General features: G+C 37.0%; 1 long non-coding RNA gene across 1 annotated transcript; it reads left to right on the plus strand.

The window, feature by feature from the left end:
• The first annotated feature begins 16,413 nt into the window (after positions 1-16,413).
• LOC120779697 lies at positions 16,414-17,722 on the plus strand. The gene is made up of 3 exons (XR_005705718.1): positions 16,414-16,533; positions 16,607-16,639; positions 17,691-17,722. It is a non-coding gene; the product is annotated as an uncharacterized LOC120779697 (long non-coding RNA).
• Positions 17,723-18,291: the final 569 nt, after the last annotated feature.

An 18,291-nucleotide genomic window follows, 5' to 3' on the forward strand; every position in this document is an offset into this window, starting at 1 on the left:
GTTCTACCAGTTTTTGCAGCATTAAGGGCATAATCCCGTCAGGACCTGCCGCTTTAAATGGTGCAAAACTATTTATGGCATATTTGATTTTTTTTTGTCTACTATTTGGTTTCGATAGTCAGCTACGTTCAGCGGTGGTTCTGGTTGAACCCTCGTTGAAGGTGTTTGCTGACTCCCGGGGAAGTGCGTTGTGATTAGTACCTCCAGAGACTCTTTTGCCGAGGAGGTCTAATCACTTCCCTCAGCCCTAATGTAGGCAGTATTAATATGATCTTTGGATAGCATTTTACTTAGCCTAACGATGTGCAGAAAGATTGCCATGAGTCCTTTTCAGCTTTCCTGACTGCTTTTTTGTATTCTTTCATAATGTCTTTATATGGCTGCCAGATTTTGGTTCTAAAACTCTCATTGAAAGTTTTCCTTAGTTGTGTTCTCAAACTCTTGAGTTCACTGTTCCACCAAGGAAGAGGCTTTCTCTTTTTCAAAACTGTTAGCGGAGTAGATTTATTAAAAGTTGTGGTTAAGATTTTTTCCAACTTCTCTAGTTCTGAATCTAATTCCTCAGGATTTCTGATTCTCTTGTTGCCTCCCTTTTCAAGGCATTTTCTTGCTATACTGGTAAATTTGCCCCATGCCGTTCTTCTAGGGTTCCGGTATGTGAGAAGCGCACTGTACTTCTCTCGGATGCTGAAGAGTATCCAAGAGTGATCCGACATGGAAGGCTCATCGGATACCCTCCAGTTATCCACAACGAGACTGTCTGTGTTTGTTGATAGCGTGAGTTCAAGCACTTCCTCCCACCCGGAAACCTATCCGAGCTTGGGAAAATAAATGTTGGCTTATCGCCCTTGTTGCAAATACTTAGATTACTATTAAAAATATACTGCAAGTGTGACTCACCTCTGGTGTTTATATTGGAGCTACCCCATACGGTGTGCCTTGCGTTTGCATCACACCCTATTAGGACATCATCCTTCCTGTTCTCCTCTACTAGTCTGGTGAGCGGGGCCGGTGGTAAGTCTTCGTCATGGGCCAAGTAGGCCGAGACCAAGAAGAAGGGCTTTTCCTTCTGTTCCACCTTTACCACTGTGATATCTGCTGTGCTGTAATTAGGAAAAAGAAATGCATTTATACTTTTATTGATAAGAACGCATGCCCTAGGTTTACCTCTGTTCCGTGTGTAAAACAGGTTATAGTTGCTGCTGTTTAGCCCTTTAATGGTATCATCATTGACCCAGGGCTGCTGTACTAGGCTGATGTCGATGCCCCTCTCGTTCACGAGGGTTGTCAGATTCGCTGTAGCACTCTTCGAGTGCTGCAGGTTTATTTGTGCGCATCTTATGTTATTGGGCATCTCGGGTTTCTTCGATGCCCACATTCCTTAGCAACTGGCTGGCGTCATCGACCTCTTCCGTGTCGTCTTCGTCAGCCGCTTTGTCGCCTTGGAAGTATTTTAGTCTGGCCTTGCGGATTCCGAAGCTGATTTTGTAGTCAGTATTCTTCAGAGCCTCAATGGACTCATCACAAATGGCCACTAGTATTGGCTTGCTTGCTTAATTCGGATTTTCCTCCTTGATTAGCTGCCACTCATCTATACCTGGTATAGATTTGTTCTGCAGCTTAATGCACCTCAGGAGTTTTTCGCCTGGCTCCTCTAGAGGAGGTAACCAAATGCGAGCACGAGGTCTCTTTGGAATGTCCCTGGCGGGTATAAGCCTCAATTGGAGGCCTACGAAAGCGTTGCTAATTTTAGCAACTTTACCCGTCAGGAAATCTAGCGAGGCCTGGTCCGCGCACTTGATGGCCCTGTAGCCCCTGAGGGTCTCAGAGGAGTCAAACTCCGGGTGAGGACCCGCAGGATTGTCGAGTACATAGCTCAGCACCATACTCGACAATCTGACGTCGATTTCCACCCATCTCTCCTGTATTGTGTTCGGAGAGGAAAAATTTCCAACTATAATGGCCACCTGCAGGCTATCCCTGGCTACATCGCAGAAATGACTTGCCGTTGTTGTGCTGCTGTGTTCACCTTCACTCCGCCTCGGTTTTTTGGGCTGAGTTCCGGGTGCCTCTGTGATGGAGCGATTTCTCTTCTGAGAAGTGCTCTCTCGTTTGCTATCTACTTGAGGTTGAGATTGCTTCCTTTTCAGGTAGCCTTCATATTCCTCTACGATGGATTTGAGGCGCTTTGTTTCAGCCTCATCAACTGGGGTACCAGCTGCCTGGTCTTTGGCTATCTTTCCTAGTATGAAGACTGCCCCCTGGTACTGGTTTTTCCTCAGCTGATTTTGGGATTTCTTGGGTTTCTTTTTGTTCTCTCCTTTAGCCGCCAGTCCACTTTTGTTGGTGCTCATGACAGCCTTGGAGGTGGACGCTTCCTCCCTTACGTCTGTGGTTTTGACTGCTGTATCTACCGGTATACTTTGGTTGGTATGTCCGGTAGCTTGGCTGGAGGCAAGTAGTTCGTCTTCATCGGATTCCGTAATAGGATTCCGATAGCTCATGGCCTTAGTCGTTGCTGTTGTCGTCAGTTTGGTTGTTGTAGTTGGTGTTGTTGTTGTTGTTGTATTGTTTGCGTTCATATTTGGTCCCACGAGTAATCCGGAAAGGGTTAGTCACTCGTCCGCAGAGCCGGTATGCGGAGAGAAGGCTTTTATACCTCCGACCTCGCCCGGGCATCGGAGGGGACCGTTCGCGATCAGCTATTTATTACCACCCGCTGACCATTCAGCCCTCGGCGCGGGTACCTCGACACCTTGGCTTAGGGTGGTGTTGGTTCGGGTATCCTCATACTTCCACAATAGGAGATGAGCGTAAAACCTGGGGTTTATTCATTCATATCACTATTGTGGGAATTATGAAGTGTCCCTCTTAGTTCGTAAGATTAGAGTGCGTTTCCTTTGGGATACACACTTTACTCTTACTTAAGCCGCTTCGTCACGACAAGGCGACCAACTTCAAAGGAGCACCATCCATTAATCCTATTCAAAATATCTGGAACTTTTTGAAAATCGTATTCAAAAACATCGAATTTCATCAAAATAAAGCCAAAAATCTGGATCATGGACCTAGTGGGTCAAAATATCCGAAAATAAAACTAGAAATTTAATGGGGAGCATTCATTAAAGTCTTGGGACAATAATAGAAGAAAATGTAGGCCAAAAACCGCTAAAACTATTGTAATTACTTTTGATTTATAGAAATAATCATTAGTGTACGTAAACTTTGTTGATATAAATTATGCCCATTTTTAGCTTTAGCATTAATTTTTTTATTTTTGTAAAAAAAAAAATATTTTGATATGCTAAATTTAGTGTTATACTATATATACATCTATTGAAATGGATAGAAAAAAACACAAAATTTATTCATTTTATAACAAATAAACCTGTGGTAATTTAATAGAACTAGATGTATGTAAACCTTATTGGTCAATTGTATATCTACAGACCTACCTCGCCTACCTCGCAATGTTTCAAAAGACCGCAATACGTGCGAGATTGGATAGATACCGAGAGTTGAAGAGGGAAGCGAGACGCATTTACATACAAAAAGAAAGTGGACGAAATGCGTGAGAGCGATGAGCTTGACAATATGGCCGACAAGGGTAATGCTCGAAAATTCCACGAAAAGATGCGGCGATTAATAAAAAGTTTTAAAACCGGATACTCTAGTAGGACGCCCAGAAGTGATCTAGTGACTGATGGCCAAAGCATAGTGAAATTATGAAGAGAACACTTCTCCAGCCGTCTGAATGGCAGTGAAAGTATAACACCAGGAGATGGTGAACCAGATTCCACAATCGATGACGATGAAGCGGACGATCCATTGCTCGAACATGAAGAAGTCCGAACAGCAATTACCCGTCTGAAGAAAAACAACGCGGCAGAGGCTGCCCTAAATACCGTGGAATAAGCATCCTGAACATCGCATATAAAGTTTTATCGAGGGTATTGTGTGAAAGAATAAATCCCAACGCCAACAAACTGATCGGACCTCATTAGTGGAGCTTTAGGTCTGGAAAATCAGCAACTTCAGCAGATATTCGCCATGCGCCAAGTCTGGGAAGGGACCTGTAAGAAGAGGATCCACTCACCAATTGTTCGTCGATTTCAAAGCTGCTTTTGAGAGCACGAAATGGACTTGTCTTTGTTCCACTATGTCTGAATTCTGTATTCCCGAAAAACTAATACAGCTGTGTTCACTAACGTTGATAAGCTCTGTCAGGCGACGGCCTATGGTACGAGTTCTTCAATCTGCTGTTGGAGAAAATAATTCAAGCTGCAGAACTTAATCGAGCAGATACAATCTTCTATAAGAGTGTACAGCTGCTGGGATATGCCGATGACATTGATATCATTGGCCTCAACACCCGCGCCGTTAGTTCTGCTTTCTCCAGACTGGATAAGGAAGCAAAGCAAATGGGTCTGGTGGTGAACGAGGGCAAGACGAAATATCTCCTGTCATCTAACAGTCGTCGCACTCGCGACTTGGCTCTCACGTCACTGTTGACAGTCATAACTTCGAAGTCGTGGGAATTTTCGTCGTTTCGTTGAAACCAGTATCAACCCCACCAACAATGTCAGCCTGGAAATCCAACGCAGAATAACTCTTGCCAGCAGGTGCTACTTCAGACTGATAAGGCAGTTGAGAAGTAAAGACCTCTCTCGATGAACAAATACCAAACTCTATAAGTAACTCTTTATTCCCGTCCTGCTATGTGGTGCAGAGGAATGGACGACATGGACATTTTGCGCATTGGCAACGGCGAATGTCGCATTCGATGCAAAGATAAACTGTACGAGTTATGCGACGACATAGTTCAGCGAATTAAGAGACAGCGGCTACGCTGGCTTGGTCATGTCGCCTGAATGGATGAAAACACTCCATATCTGAAAGTATTGGACGCAGTTTTCACCGAGGGAAGCAGAGGAAGAGGAGAGATAAGGTGGAGAATGACCTGGCTGCATTTGATATCTCGAATTGGCGACAAATTGAGGAAAGAAGAAACGACTGGCGTGCTGTTGTTAACTCGGCTATAACCGCTAAAGCGGCGTCTACGCTAGTAAGGAAGAAGAAAATGTACATATTTCTACAATATTGTTTACTCATTTTACGTTTTCTATTAATATGTTCCTTAAATTGAAAATTAATTTGGAAAAATACAAGTAGACTCATTTTGCTGTTTTTTCCTAAATTAGAAGAAGAAACATTAACATAAACTCTCCATTTCCTTGCTGTCGATAGCTATTAAGAATGCATTTTAAATAATTACAGCTTTTGACTGGCGCAGACTACGATATCTATGGTATGGTTCTTAGGAACTGGTGCCATTTTTGATCGAAAGTATACACATCAATATCTGATATTTTGTGCGCAAATCAACGGAATTAGAAATTAATAATACTCCCGTTGTTGCTTTTAATTTGTATTTAAATTCGAAAATATGAAACTCCAAACAACTAGCGGAGCCGACAGATGTTTCTTAGAACACACGTATTTAATTCTGAAATTTCAACATCTTTTGAATAAACTGTAAAAATCTGGACCGTTTTGGTTATCCACTGAGTTTGAAAAGCCAATTTTCTGAATATGTGACGGTTAATTTTAAGAAACGAAAATTAATTGGTGAAATTCCAGTTTGAATGAAAAAACGAAAATTTCTATGTTAAATGGCCCCTTAGACTTAAGCTACAGCGCCTGGTTTGAGGGAAGATTTTTTTTGTCAATCACTAACATTTAAGGGGGTAAGAGTTGAAAAAAAAACTCAAAAATTTTTTTTGAAAGCACCCTAATGTACATAAACCAATTCTATGGATTTTCAAGCGTGGAATACGCAACATATAATCGGCTTTGCGAATAGCACGGGTTTTTTAGATTTAAAGCATAAATTGTCATTGTTTGACCTTATGGGGTTACATGGGTTTCACAGTTTCAAAAAATCGAATTTTTTTTTGTCTTATTAAATTCTATAACATCTCTAGAATCTTGTCCTAAATTTTTAAGTTGATCCGACTAATAGTTTCGGAGATACAGCCTTGAAAACTTGTGCGCTCGAGGCTAGCTAGGCTAAGGAGCCGCCTTTAAACACGTTTTTCTCAAAGCTTTGTTTTCAAAGTCGGTTGTCGAGATTTCCCGCGAACTAGTCAACCGATCTTTTTTTTTTAATTACAACTATTTAAAAAACAAAAATGTTGAGAAATTTTGATCGTAATTTGCATTTTTTCATAAAAACGTCTGCCAAAAATCCAATTTTCATTTTTTTTCCTTCGTCCAATACCTAGTTTATTGTCTTTACTAAAACACGTATTTTTTATTTTTATTTCAGATGATCCTGAAAGAAGTTCTGCTGACAACGCGGATGCACCTTTTTTCCGAGGGACTGCCGGAAATAGCGTCGTAATGACTGCCATTTTGATATACTTTTTTGAAAATTTTACAAAATGTTTATTAAATATGAGTCTTTAAAAAAAAAATTTCATTAAAATATTTAATTTTTTATATGTAAAAAAAATTATTGAAAAAAGGTCATTTTTTGCCCGAGGAAACCCATGTAATCTCCCTTATGTCTAATTAATGATCTTGACAAATGCTAGGGGATTGGATGTTGTAAACGTTTAAACAGTATAGGAAAATATGAAGGAATCGTTGGGGTCCGTGGTAGAAGAAACTCTACAGGATAATTGACAACTTCGACAGGATTAACACTCGTGTCAATCGATTTGAATGTTATTTCCTAGCAATACTGTTTGTTGTATTTTGAAATTAATTTCACGACATCTAAATTTTTCGCAGCTAAAAAACTCGTTCACGTAGCCATACATGATTAGTATAACTATGTCGTAAATTTAGATAGCTACCCTTTATTAATTCATCTCTGGTAGCCACATTTTTGCAAAACTTCTCTGGAAGTCGAATGTATGCATTGTGTAGCAATTGTTCAGAGAATCTTGAGGCTAATGTATCATATTGAAGTTGAAAGTGCTTGCTATGTTCTTTCCAACATGCTTTTATTTCATCCGCATATGTCGCATGTGGAATGTCGGTTAACGTTTGTCTGTCATCAGACAGCAGCAGTAGAGCTCGGCTAACTAAATACAGTAAAGCTCTAATGACAATAATACAATTTCTTTAATACTTTGGCGCAATACAAGTGGGGAATAGAAAAGACTTATAATCAAGTGAGAATATTTTCATTTCACTTCTTCAAGAGCAAATTCTGCTAAGTACTTATTGTGAAAATTTTGCATTTGAAGAACACAATTTTTGAAAGTTTGATGTGATCACTATTTAAATAAACTCTTGCAACCAGTTGCTACATAGTATTAAAGTTTTGTTCACCTAACGGTTGTAGGTATCACCTAAAACTAATCGAGATAGATATAGGTTTATACATACATACATACATATATAAAATTACATTTACTTGCGCATTAGACCCATGTTAATGCAAGTTTGTAATGCACAAGAATTTCGTGCATTTAGCTGAATTTACCAAATTTGAATAGGCAACACTGCTCAAAAATGGCCGATTTTTGCTATTTTTTGACAGATGTCGCTTGAAGTGTGTCACCTCCTTTGCGTTTGCAGCATCAGAGGTAAGCAGTTTTATATTGCTAATTAAATTATGTGCAAGTATATCAACAAAAAAAAAATTTAATATATTTAGAGGGCAGAAAATAAACAACGCACAGTTTGCTATCCATTTTTCCATTATTCTTAATTTTTTCGCACACTTTTTCCGCATTACAATCAATTATTACTTTTAATTCCACTCTATTATCTTTTAACATAGTTAATAATAAACGAATTTTTTCGTAAAATTTATATTGATTTTCCAAAAATACCAAAATTTCTATTAATAATTTATCTTATTCATTTTTTTTTCAATTTTTTTTTTATAAATAAACAAATTTCACTATCAACTGTCTAAATGCACAAGTCTGCCGTCTGTCACCATTAAATTGCAATGCGCAATACTAAGAGAGTTTGGTGTTTGTAGCCTAAGTGGTTTAGGAGATATAAGTATATTACATAAACTTATAAGAGGGCGGGGCCACTCCCACTTTTTAAAAATTTTTACTCATTGGTGCCCCTGGCTACTGCGATCTTCTATGCCAAATATGAGTTATATATCTTAATTAAGTGCTTAGTTATGGCACTTCATATGTTTTCGGTTAATGGCGATTTGTGGGCTTGGCAGTGGTCTGATTACGCCTATCTACGAACTTCAACTTTTTTGTACTAAAAAGCCTGCATACCGAAATTCCTCAAAATATCTAAACTTTTATTCAAGTTACAGCTTGCATGGACGGACGGACGGACAGACAGACAGTCACCCTCCCGACACAAGAAAATTACTTGACCTGATCGACTTTTCATCACTCGACAAATATCTAAGACCTTCATTATCATGGGAAATGGGTTGGACTTAAATTCGGTTGATTCGCCAGTATATCTAATCCTAAATGGCTCTAATAGACATACGGATTGGAAGTATTTCAAAGTTTAGATTCAAAAATATTTTTAGAAGATGAAGTTCATACAGTTAGGAAAACTATTCAAGAATCGGCTTGGAAAAGTACTATTGTTCCTAAACAAAAAAACTTTTATACTAAATATCCTTCCGATGGTTTAGGACTTATAAAGAAAAAGAGAAAACTACGTAAAAAAGGCAAATCACGCGACTTACACCTCAATATAAAATAGAATTAAGCAATTTAACTAAGCTTCTCAGCATCAAAATAAAGTAATTTACAAACCACAATATTTCTAATTATATTATTAAATTAACGCCATACAAAAATACATGTTATTCCCTTTGGAAAGCTGTAAATAATGTTAGGAAACCAATTCTGTCGAATACACCTCTCAGAAAGCCAAACGGATCCTGGGCCAAAAGCGACCAAGAAAAAGCGGTAGTTTTTTCAGAGTCCTGTTGCGCTCGATGGTACTTTACCGCAGGTGGAAGAATCGCAATACGTGTGTGAAATCCAACCAGCAACAAATAAAGAAGTGGAAAATATCATTAAAAATATATTTAAACCAAAAAGGGCTCCCGGCTTCGACGGTTACTGATGATGTAATAAAAAATCTAACGCGAAAAGCAATAGCAAAGCTTACGACGATAATAAGCGCTTGCTAAAATCTCAGCAACTCCCATTGTCATAGGGAGTATCTGAAATCATTATGGTACAAAAACCTGGCAAAAGCGCACATGAGGCCTCGTTATATCGTCCAATCTCACTGTTGCCTATTTTCAGATGTATGACTATAGAAGACTTCAGAACATAATTGAAGAAAAGGGACTTATACGATTTCATCATTTTGGATTTAGATCCCAACATTCCTCAATCGATTAAGTTCATCGATTAACGAACATAATCGAAGATGCGATGGGAAAAAGCACAATTGCACAGCTGTTTTTCTTGACGTATTCCAGGCCTTCGATAGTATGGCACCATGGCTCACTACATAAATTAAAACTTCACTTTCCAGAGTATCTAACCGATCTAGTCGACTTTGACTGAGCAACCGCTACTTCAGAATCAAGCAGGGACAATCATATGCTACGTTACGGCCGATAAAAACAGGTGTACCCCTAGGAAGTGTCCTGGAACCACTCTTATACATTTTGTTTACTAGCGACATGTCTACGCCGCCAAACTGCGCAATCCCCACATTTGTAGATGATACCTTCACCATTACGACCGGCAGAAATGAAGTTCAGTCGCCGCACAGAAAGCAATCTTCACTAAATCAAATTGTGGAATGGACACAGAAATAGTACATTACTTTAAACGAGTTGAAATTTATCCATATAAACTTCACTAACAAAAGTGCTACTAACAAAACGTGCATATTGGAAATGAAGTAATTCCGTACTCCATCTTTGTGAAATATCTTAGTATGACGTGGGATGCATAGTTGAATTGGAAGGATCATATACAAAAAAAAGTTTCAGAACTAAAACTAAAATACAACAAAATAAATTGGTTAATCGGCAAGAAATCACCCTTAACAAAATCAAATAAAATCATGGTCTATAATCAAACTTTGAAACCTATTTGGACATACGGACAATTCAACTATAGGGATACGCTGCGCCATTATACATTGACGCGGCATCGAAACAAGCAAAAGGTTACAAAATCACGTAAACACTGAAGCCCGACAACTAGGAAAGACTAGAAATAGCAGGCGCAGACAGAAAAGAACAACGTTTCATGATCTATTAAGAACCTAAGAAAATAACAAATATCATAATATTTAGTTATTAATTATTTGGTTATTATTCGTTTAAAAAAGAAAGTTAAAGTAAATTTAGTTTGAGATATCAACGAAATTTTGTATATCTGTGAAAGTACATTCGATGCCATTATGTATGGAACTCGATTTATTTTGCATGGCCCCCACGGACACGCTTGCAGAAGTCCAGTCCAGACGTTAAACCTAATTTTCGAAGGTTTTCAAGCATAAATCGGCCGATACGGCTATAAATTCACGTTCGATATTCGTACAAAGTTCATCAATCGTCGCTGGCTTGTTTGCATAGACCATAGACTTGACGTTGCTTCACAGGAAATAGTCTAATGGCGTCAAATTTCACGACCGAGGAGGCCAATTGATGGGCCATTTCGTGAGATAACACGTTCGCCAAACTTGGTTTTCAATAAATCGATTGTGACATTCGCTGTGTGGCTTGTGGTGCCGTCCTGTTGGAACCACAAGTCCAAGTTGATATCATTCAATTCAGGTCAAAAATATTCGGTTATCTTTGAGCGGTAGCGATTCCCATTGACGGTAACGTGTCGATCTTGATCATCACGAAAAAAGTACGGCCGAATTACGCCGCCGGCTTATAAACCGCACCGAACCGTAATTTTCGGGATGCAATAGTGAGCCATAGAGATCGTGTGGATTGCCTCTCTAATAACGCATATTTTGATTATAGATGAAACAATTTTCGTTGTTTTATTCAAACTAAAAATTTCACTAATTTTCGTTTCCCAATAATAACCATCACATATTCAGAAAGTTCACTTTTCATACCTTAAAAATTTCTGCGACATCAAATTTATGGTGCCCAAACGTTCGGAATGTTCGAAAAGGACTTCGGTGAAATTATCTGTCACGAGCAAATGTTTTTGATTGGCACAAATTATTCAAAGTGCGTCGAGAATGCGTACACGAAAACTTACGTCCAGGACGGCCATCGGCATCAACTGATCATCAGCACGTCAATAAAATAAAGGAGTTGGCGTTTGATAATCGACGATAATACTCAAAGATTTTACTGGCCAACTTCGTTGGAATATCGGAAGGATCAGTGAAAACCATTTTGAAATATAATTTGGGCCTAAGAAAAGTTAAAACACGATTGGTTCTAAAATTACTCAAAACAGCGTCGCACGTCTGTGAATCAATCATTTCCGACTACCACGATGTCATGAAACATATTATTAATAGCGATGAGTCTTAGATCTATGCTTACAACTCGGCAACTGTCGATTAATCGGCCGAATATCATGGCAAAGGTTAGCCGAAGAAGGATCACACGATAAAGCAGGTCAGAAATCAAGTTTATGTTGACAGTTTTCTTCGATTATCTAGGTGTGGTGTAATCGAATTACTTCCCACTGTCAATAAGGAATACTACTTGAGTATTATGGGTCGTTTGCGCGAAGCTATTTGTATAACCTACATCGAAGCGTAACCATCGTATTCGCCTGATTGAGCCCCGTATGACTTTTCGCTATTCAACAAACTCAAGCGACTACTCAGGGGAAACCGTTTTCAGTTAATTGAAAACATTAGATGTGAATCGCTACGCGCATTGAAGGCTATTTCGTAAATTGGCTTTGGCAACTGTTTGAGGATTGGAAAAAACGTTGTCACAAGTGTATTGGGATCAAGACGGATTACTTTGAGGGGGACGATATATATTTTGAAGAAAAAAGTATAAACAAAGTCTTGCTATGTTTGGCCCTTACCATATTTTGTAATATCTCAGCATATTCTATGACATGCATGTTCAAAAATATTTGAACTACACTTGATATCTTTGTCAGACAAGCCAAGATTTTTCAAGTGAATGCTTGTAGACGATCGTACATTCATCTCATATAGCAATTTTTCATTTTTTGAATACTTTAGAAATCCATGCCTGAATGCTTCTATAACATGGTATATAGTATTACACAGCAAAGTGGCTGCAATGCCTGATGAAGTAATTGCCACTGCATTATATAAAATATATTACTTACTTCAATTCTGTTCTAAATTTGCAAAACACAAATCAGACCCTAATGTAATATTTCATACCATCTGTTAGCGATAATAGCGCGGTCTGTGGGATCCAATGTAAAACATTTTAAATCAAACACAATGATATGTACCATTAGGGCGCATTTTAACCAATGCAGGTGAACATATGAAAGAAAATTATTATAAAATACTTACTTAAATTCCAGACTATATTTCCAAAAACACTAATTATATTCCAATATAATTTTAACACACACATGATTTTTTATAACACAAGAAGGAATCGAGGTTTTAAATACATATGTATAGTAAGTACATTTATATCGGGTGATTTTTTAAGAGCTTGATAACTTTTTAAAAAAAAAAACGCATAAAATTTGCAAAATCTCATCGGTTCTTTATTTGAAACGTTAGATTGGTTCATGACATTTACTTTTTGAAGATAATTTCATTTAAATGTTGACCGCGGCTGCGTCTTAGGTCAGTCCATTCGGAAAGTCAATTTTGGGCAACTTTTTCGAGCATTTCGGCCGGAATAGCCCGAATTTCTTCGGAAATGTTGTCTTCCAAAGCTGGAATAGTTGCTGGCTTATTTCTGTAGACTTTAGACTTGACGTAGCCCCACAAAAAATAGTCTAAAGGCGTTTAATCGCATGATCTTGGTGGCCAACTTACGGGTCCATTTCTTGAGATGAATTGTTCTCCGAAGTTTTCCCTCAAAATGGCCATAGAATCGCGAGCTGTGTGGCATGTAGCGCCATCTTATTTGAAACCACATGTCAACCAAGTTCAGTTCTTCCATTTTGGCAACAAAAAGTTTGTTAGCATCGAACGATAGCGATCGCCATTCACCGTAACGTTGCGTCCAGCAGCATCTTTGAAAAATACGGTCAATGGATTCCACCAGCGTACAAACCACGCAAACAGTGCATTTTTCGGGATGCATGGGCAGTTGGCCACCAAGATCATGCGATTTAACGCCTTTAGACTATTTTTTGTGGGGCTACGTCAAGTCTAAAGTCTACAGAAATAAGCCAGCAACTATTCCAGCTTTGGAAGACAACATTTCCGAAGAAATTCGGGCTATTCCGGCCGAAATGCTCGAAAAAGTTGCCCAAGGTGGACTTTCGAATGGACCACCTAAGACGCAGCCGCGGTCAACATTTAAAGTAAATTATCTTCAAAAGTAAATGTCATGAACCAATCTAACGTTTCAAATAAAGAACCGATGAGATTTTGCAAATTTTATGCGTTTTTTTTTAAAAAAAAGTTATCAAGCTCCTAAAAAATCACCCGATAGTATTGCTGAATTCGACCGCAGCACTATCTGTTGGGACAAACTGAAATCCGAATGGAATATGATTGAAAATTCTATACAGCGTCAGTTGCACAGTCTTTAGGATCTAATATAAAGTATTCCGAAACCTAAACTAATTTATAAATATATTTAAATATAAATTTAAATTATACCGAAATGTAAATTCAAATCCTTCTAGAAGCCACCTGCAGACACACAAAAAATTTCATTGAAATCGGTCAAGCCGTTTAGGAAGAGTTCAGTGACATACACACGTACAGAAGAAATATAATAAATGTAATATAAAGATATGCAAATAGAATAAATGAAATAATTTTGTAAATTATTTTAAATTTTATTTAAATAAAATTAAAAAAAAACCATGCAAAGAAAATTTTCCAAAATGCCAACCTAAAATTCTTGCGCCCTAGTTAGCCTATTGCCTAACTTGCCTGCGAATGCAAATGTTGAGCTGAAATATACTTACATATAGGTACTGTGATCAAATTCAAAGGTGAATTTTGTCCATTTCATCTCCTTCAAAGTAATCCCCTCCCGCTGCAATACACTTATGCCAACGAATTTTCCAGTCATTATAGCAATTGGAAAAATCCTCCGTTGTGACGGCCATCTGAGCCTTATTCAATTTAGCTTTTATATCCTCAATTGAGTCAAAACGGTGTCCTCGGAGTGGTCATGTGAATTTGCTGAATAGCCAAAAGTTACACGAAGGTAAATCAGGCAAATGCGGTGGTTGCGGCATGATATTATTTGAAAATGTGGCGAAATGATCAGGAATAACCATTCAGTATGAGATGGTGCATTATCGCACTTCTTTGTTCAATAAGTTAGACATATAGTAGTAAAAACCGAAGAATTCACTTTTAAAGCCTCACAAAACGACGCGTATCTGAAATACTAATGGATATTTTGACGTGAAGTCTAGCATAGATGTTACTAATAGTACTACCAACTTACAGGAAAAAAAAATACCGATTTGAAAACACGCGAAGTGTAAATTAAAGATTCACCTCTCAATTTGATCACAGTAATATGTACATAGGTGTACATAAATATAAAGTAAAACGTCAATGGGTTTTCGAGGTACGAGAGGAAGATCTGAGCCGAAAATTTTTGATTTTATGCACCATCGTTATCAGGAAAATTTGGATATTTTATTTTATATTAATGAATATATTGGTGAACACATGTTGGAAGTACTGAGTTCATTTAGTCATGTCCGCGTGTCTGTCTGTACAACTGATTTCCTTTTTGCACGGTTAACTGGGATAGTAAATTAATCGTGAAAAAAGTGCAAAAAAATCAGATTTTCATATAAAACTCACTATTAGGACCGATTTAAAAAATAATCCGTGTAAAAAAGATCCCATTTTACATGTAAATCTATCCACTCATTCTGTGAGAATTTACATGGTAGTATATATGTATGTACATATATGTGGATTACTGTTAAAAGGAATAAACAAAAAATATTTTAAATATGATAAAATAATAATAATAAATTTCAAAGTCATTAATCGCTGTGTCTTCTTTGCCTCCACTTCATCATATAGCTCGCGGTAGTATTATACTGTTTCATTTAATTGGTCTGAAATCTTGCAGGCCGTTCTGTGTTTGGGTCCAAGTTAAGAATATAATTTGCTACTTCTGTCGCCATTTTCAAACTCGTATTACGATAAAATCTAAAAAAAACCCTTTGTACATTATTGAGCATACTTTTGACAATTAGTTTATAAATTTTAGGCGCGTTTTTCTCAAATCTACTTTTTCAAAGTCAAATTTTTTTTACAATAAGGGTGAAATGAAAAATAGTATTCTTCACTTTAAATGACAGCCACAAATTTTTAAATTAAAAAAAAATATCAGGGAACGATGGGGGAAGGTTTGATTATAATTTCACTAATTTTTTTTGATTTTTTATTTTCGCATAATTTCCAGCCGAGTTATGGTGAACACCGCAAAGGCCTTTTTCTCAAGTGTTAATGGGAGAATACATACATATCTGTTTCCGGCTTATGCTTCAATATTTCTGCATGAAAAATAACAATATATTTTTAAAAGTGTGGTAAATAATGTACCAAAGGTCCGAATAAAATTACTCAATCCGTATTTAAGAAATAAATTCGCAAAAAAATTCCTTTTTTTTAACTTAAAAACCTTACCCCTCCCCTTAATGTAATGCTTAAAACACTTACAGAAAAGTTGGCAACTACTGATTATGCTATATCGAGTACAATTATGGAGAAAAGCGAATTGTTGGACGCATCATAGAACTCTGAGTGCTTAAGAACTTCAATAGTGCATTACGTCGGTACCCAAACATGCCTAAATCTGTATGAACAACATTCAAGACCGTGGAGTGGCATATGAAGAACATATTCATATTATTTACATACACATATGCGTTTTTATATGTTTATATAAACCCGTAAAGATAACATGTAAGTTGATATTTAAGTACGAATGACCATGTTCATAAAAACAAAACAAAAGCGATTGCATGGAACAATCTTGCAAAACCGCAATCGAGAAGCATCAACACAAGTGGCACTGAAATAAAACAGAAAAATGGGGAAAAAAGAAAGAAGACGACTTATTCAGTACAGACCCCATAGTTTATAAAATAAGTCATCATCTTAATTGAGACAGTAAACTGGATGTTGTTTGTTGGCATTTTTGTTTTTAGCGTCGCTTTCGTTAACGCTGTTTTGTCCACTGCCATTGCCATCTCACAAGTTTTCAGCCGCTATTGTACTTCCTGTTCTAACGCATTGAAGTATGAAGAGCACTACATGCAGTCTTGATCATTTAATTCTCGTCTTGCCTTAGGTAACCACTACAATAACAAAACAAAACTGAAGTTGGGCTATATTCGAGCGAAACCGAATAGCAAATGCTGCTACAGATTATATGTATATAATGGATTGATATAACGGGTTTTCCAAAAGGTATGCTATGATTTTCTAAGTGTCGTTTCGGCCATTTTAACTAAGTCATGATCTGTTTTTTTTTTGTATTCAGTGATCCTTACAATTACATAATGGAGTGATATACGTAAGAACAACGTTTACATATTATTCAATTTTATTATCAAAACAATCGTTCTCTAATTGCAACTTTTCATGCGCTTTTACCATTTTATGGTCGTAATAATCGTGCACCATTGCTCGCTATTCGTCGAATTGTTAAAAATTTCGAGAGTACATTTTCTTAACACAATGTTCAAGTGCCAATAAGATAAAGAACCGCTCGAAGTATTGAAAATATACCGCAATATAAACAAATAGACCGCAATTTGTCGATTCCAAGACTTTCTTTTGCGTTGCATCAGTATAAAATTGTTCTCACTCAGGAACTGAAGCCATTTTACCTTGGAATAACTTGAAAACGATAGCGGTTTTTGAAGAAAAGCATCCTCTTCGATGAGGCTCACTTTCATCCCTGTGGTGCGGTAAATTAACCATTCTGGTGCGAAGAAAATCCAAAAATTACTCATGAATAACCATTATATTCCAGAAGTCTATGACAAACGACTTGATTTAGTAGAAAAGTTCTCGAAAATTGAGTTAATCGAATTCGTTCTTGCAAAAGAATTCGTGGAGGCCTTTTGAATGATATTAAGGGATCAATGAGAATTTTTAGAGAAATCGATTTTTTTTATGCTACATTACCAGATAGTATACACTGTAATAAACATTTTCTCAAGTTCTGAAAACGAAATTCAAACTATTACGGTCGCTACAGCGTTTCTTGTAGAAAGAGAATAGAGTGGAGAACATAGCGACTCCAATCTTTAAACGCGTTTTTCTCAGAATGGTGTTTTTCAAAATAGTTTCCCCTCACAAACGAAGAGTTTTGAAGATATCTACTGCCAATTTGAAGAGAACATTTTTAAAATCATTCGCTATCGCGCTATGGAAGCTTTTATATTTTTTTTAAGACTTCCTATATTTTTTTACGAAAAACTGTCAAAAGAGGGTCAAATTCGATACTGTTTGTTCAAACCGACGCCACTTTGCCAAATTTCAACAAAACAAACAAAGCTTCCATAGCGCGATAGCGACTTTCCTACATATTAATAATCTTTTTCAAATTTTTGTTTCAGATCAAAATTGCGGCCGCAATCGTGGACATCGTACAGGACCTCTTTTTTACGTGTCATTTCATTAATTTGTTTAACTATTATACTCCCAATAAATAAACATAAAAAAAAATCATTTTATCTTCATAATTCAAAATTGTATTTATTTATAAAAAAATCGGATCGATTAGTTAATTTCAACAAAAAAAATTTCAATAAATAAAAAACCTTTAAATTATCTGAACAATTAGTGTGCTAGTTTTTTAAAATCATATCACATTTATTGGAAAATCCTGTACATACATTTTGATATCATTCGATGATTATAACGAGATATTCCGTCAATTGAATTTAATTTGTTTGTAAAACTATGTGAACAGATGTTTAACTTGATCGACTTACCCAACGACTTGAATGAATAAATTGAAATCAAAACGGCGTTCAAGTTCGTAAAGTCAGAGTCGGGTCGTAAAAAAGTGTGAGAGAATTGTCTTTTAAAAGCAATTTCTTGATCGTGTATCATCTTGGAAACGTAAAATTCATGCATTTAAGAAGGAAAAACTCCTAAATATTGTAAATAAATATATTAGAAATACCACTTTGTGTAACACATATTATCAATTAC

This window comes from Bactrocera tryoni, unplaced genomic scaffold, assembly GCF_016617805.1.
Source record: "Bactrocera tryoni isolate S06 unplaced genomic scaffold, CSIRO_BtryS06_freeze2 scaffold_11, whole genome shotgun sequence".
NCBI lineage: Eukaryota > Metazoa > Arthropoda > Insecta > Diptera > Tephritidae > Bactrocera > Bactrocera tryoni.